At 42.2% G+C, this 4,281-nt stretch overlaps 1 pseudogene; it reads left to right on the top strand.

Moving 5' to 3' along the window:
• Positions 1–387: 387 nt before the first annotated feature.
• On the top strand, positions 388–2,839 carry LOC104434557 (annotated as a pseudogene).
• Positions 2,840–4,281: the final 1,442 nt, after the last annotated feature.

Here is a 4,281-nt window from a genome sequence, read left to right as displayed (position 1 = left end):
CATCACAACTTCACTTCAGACAAAATGTCATCCGACTACTTTCCCCAGAATTCTCTCTCCTCAAAAGTATATACATAACGACAAATTAATCAAGACCCTATTGACGATCAGCCACTCAACGAGTGTCCGGCGCAAATTTCGCCTCCCAGAAACAGAGAAATCGAGAAATCCCACGATCCCACTAAAGTTTCTCTTTTTCGTCAAATAATTTTAGTACGTTACTCCAATTACACGACCTTATCGTGTTTCTGACTTTTTCGTTTTCCTTAAATTAATTATTATCGTTCGGAGATTTTGATGTTTGACGAGTGTACATACATACATGCATACACATGGGAACAGAGAGGCTGAGAGATGCCATCGCCCAGAGCACCACCGTCGACGTCGATGATGGAGAGACTGCTGGGCCTCCTCAGGATCCGGGTCAAGCGCGGCGTCAAGATCCAATGATCCCTACGTCGTCGTCAAGATGGCTGTACACAGGTCTGCCTCCTCCTTTAGTCCCTCTCCATTTTACCCTCATTTTTTTTCTTGTATGTAACACTTCACATACAATGATTTGACTCTATTTTGCTCAAGTTCCGATTTTGGGGGAAAATGAAGATGGGGGTGTGCTTTTACATCTTTTCAGTGACTTGGGTCGTTGCCCAAATGATCCGATTGAAGTGACATTACCTAAAGATGTCTCCTGTCAAGAGTTTCCATGCGTTTTTCGCCTTGATAAGTTTTGTATCCACTTTTGCCAATGAGGACATTGGTACTTTATCTGTGTTGGGGATTCGCTAATGAATTACTTTTCACTAGATCTTGCCTTAGCAGCCTCGATTGAAGAACTTGCTCTTCATGCCTACATTTTAACAAACTTTGCTAGATCATTGGAGTCGCTTCTTCACCGCATGAGACTTGGAAAGTTTTTGTATACTCTTTTTCGCCTTTCTTTAGTTCCTTTAATTGCCTTGATGGCATATTATCTTCTTGTCCTACGGATGATTAATCTTCAAACGTCATTCTTCACTCATTTTTGCCTTTTGCTGTTTAAGACAACGATCTGATGGATCCAATTAATCATTCTATTCAAGCCTTTGAAGTGTACTACCCTTTCAGAGAGAGGGTGGGATATATCCACGTACTCTCTCTCTTTCTGAGCATATGTGCGTTTTGCTCACTTTTGATTCATTCCTGAAGTTGAGGCCAGAGGACCACAAATCCTTCCTTGATCGTACGGGCTTCTTGATGTCACATCGCACTTCACTATTCCTGTGTGAGGAGCTTACTTTAGTTTGATATGCTTCTATATGGCGGTTTGCTGTCAAAGCTATCCTCTAGTTTAAGGAGGAATAAATGAGACAGAAATTGAAGACCCCATCTTATGAAGAAGGAGGTTAATCCTGAGTGGAACGAAGATCTAACTCTCTCTGTTTCAGATTCTACCATTCCAGTCAAGCTGGTAAATTCTCTCTCTCTCTCTCCCCCTTTGTGACTTAAGTCAGATACATACGAAATATTTTCACGATGCTCCGTGTTCATTGGCCTCTTCATTTGCCGATCTTTTCATCACCAATGTGCCTAAGTTACAAACTATCGAAAGTCGTCTGACCGCATCTTTGGATGATGTATCTTGTACTAAAACCGGTTTTTATGTAAAAGACGTCATCATTAAGTTTAGCATACTTGCACACAACTTTAGGGGTCATGCTGAACTATATTACAAACATGTTACATTAGGTTTCGTTAGTTTGTATCTCAACTTACCAACAGTTCAGATATGCCAAGTGTCTATGCAAATTTCATATCGCACGAAGGGAAATGCATTAAAGGATGTAGTCCCAATGCTTCTTAAATTTTCCTGCATTCATTAACGGAGTGTGAAAACAAAAGAGTTTACTTGCGAGTTGCATATTCATTGGCTCTTTTGCTTTTCGTGTAACTAGCCGTGGAAAGGACATTAAAGCGAACAAGAGGCCAATGTCTTTAGAATGCTGAGTGGTGACGGATGTGTCGTTTAGCACAAGACCAGCTGCTTTCTTGGCTTGGCTTCTTTAAAGAATGGTTCCCTCTTTTCTATTAACCGTATCACTTTTCACTCCCCGTCTCACATTTGTAATGTTAATGTTTCCCCTGCTTATTATTTTTTCAAAGGATATACATGCAAGTTTCTTTCAATGCAAATTTCTCAGTCTCTGCCTCATCAGTCTTCTCAAAGTTCGGTCATTGCAGACAGTGTAGCTCTTGATATGGTTAGACTTTCTTCTCATCTAGAATCGAGGTTGTTCTGACACCATTCCAATCGCCCTTAGGATCCACAGCGTGATATGAATAGCCTAGCGCAGATGAGAGTAGCTCATAAAGTAAATGCCAATTTTACCACTGTTAAGAACTCGGCAAGCTCCGACCCATCGTAGCTTGCATGTAGGAACCTGTTTCCAGCTTAGGTTATTTAATGAGCACTTGATTCGTCAACCTGAAAGAAATTAAGATGGCGCCATCCTGCATTACTGAAGTTTTTCCTGAATAGGTGAAGATAGATGTTGATGCATCCTCGTGGCAGACCGTTTATGACCACAACCCGTTCAGCGAAGATGACAAAACGGGAGATGATGAGTTCGACGTAAAACCTTTCATAGAAGCTCTCGAGATGAATCTGCAAGGCCTTTCCAGCGGCGCTATCATGACGAGAGTGCAGCGTCTTGGACGAAACTGCCTCGCTGAAGAAAGCTGCATCGTCTGGATCGAAGGACGGGTTGTCCAAGACATGTGCCTCGGACCGAGAAATGTCGAGTGCGGAGAAGTGGAGATTTAGCTCCGGTGGATCGATCTTCCCGATTACAAGGGCTCATAAAGCACCACGCGCTTGCTCCGTGATGCGGTTGCCTCGTGTTCTGTACTCGAACAACCTCTCTTGTTCATACCATCATGCAAAGTGAAGTTGTTGCTTCTGTACTTTTGCCCCCTTGGGACTTCTCTGTACGTGCTCGGTGAGGTAGCGACGTCGCACATGCTCCCGTCTCACATGATCTATAGGTTAAGCTATTCGAAACAACATGATCACAGCGCGATACGTGGCAATTGGATATACACGAGAAGCACTCGGTGCAGCCCTATCTCTTGCCATTTCTGGCAATCTTTGAACTTGCTTTTGGGGATTGTCGCTCACGCTTTGGAAAAATTTCTACTGGAATTAAATCGTCAGAAGCTCCCCTTTGGTTTATGTATGGGTAGGAATTCTAGATCTTCTCGTTCCCAGGTCATGCGATGCAAAAGAGCACCAAACTTATCATGGGCGGATTGATATTCCTTGCGAAACTCCGCACGAAATTTCCGTTTTTGGTGCACAAGGCTATTCAACTTGGAAAACCCTTGCACTTTACACTGTAAATCCCAGCAAGTGAGAAATGTGCTATATTAATGGTGCGTCGAGCATTGCATGCGCAATAGAAATCGCTGAGCATTAATTCCCATATCAAAGGAAATTTTTATAGCACAAACTTCCAAGCCAACCCACCCAAAGAAAAATGATTAAGTTATTAAAAAGGGAAAAGCCCTCCTTTCATCATTTCTATGGATAGTGAATGGAAGAGAAAAATTATTACAGATATGCATTTGATACGTGTTCGCATAAGAGCTATATAACCAATTCTCATAGATAAAACTAAAACCGCAAATGCAGATGAATTATAAGTCGAGACCCTATTCAAATGATGGCTAAACTGATGAAATGGTCTATGCGGGGACTCAAGGTTCGAAATCCTACCTCGTGGACCCGATCCTTGCGCAGGGAGGCCGATCTGCCCAAAAGGCAAATCGAGCAGTCAGGCGCAAGTCACTTCCTCGGCAGAAGAGTGAAAAGATGCCAACTTTCGTTGAGCGGTCTTGCGTGAGCATGGTTTTTTTTTTTTTCTTTTTTGTTAAAATGTCCGTCCAATTTTACACAAATTTATTCAATATCTTGACTCACTCATTGATCGCGTCTGCTGTCTAAAATCTTTACAAAGTATTTTGTTGGATCTTGAGAGGACTTGATACACTGAGGTGCATCAGCCGCAGGTACAATATTGACATTAGGCATCAAATATAGTTATGGTCGACATTAAGGGCGAATTTCAATGCTTCTCGCAGATGAAGAGTGAAAGACAACCGCAAACCAGTCATGTCCTCATCTTATAAGATACTTTGAAAAGCATTTCTTTTCCCAAATGCCTATTAAGTAAATATTCTTTTCGTAGCTGCACAGACCCACTTGCCATGTTACAGTGAGCCAACGTTGACCTGACCCCTTCTCGA

The sequence above is a fragment of the Eucalyptus grandis genome, chromosome 2, assembly GCF_016545825.1.
Source record: "Eucalyptus grandis isolate ANBG69807.140 chromosome 2, ASM1654582v1, whole genome shotgun sequence".
Classification (NCBI taxonomy): Eukaryota; Viridiplantae; Streptophyta; class Magnoliopsida; order Myrtales; family Myrtaceae; genus Eucalyptus; species Eucalyptus grandis.
The sequence above is the reverse complement of the archived record's forward strand: the minus strand, read 5'-3'. Positions and strand labels throughout refer to the sequence as shown.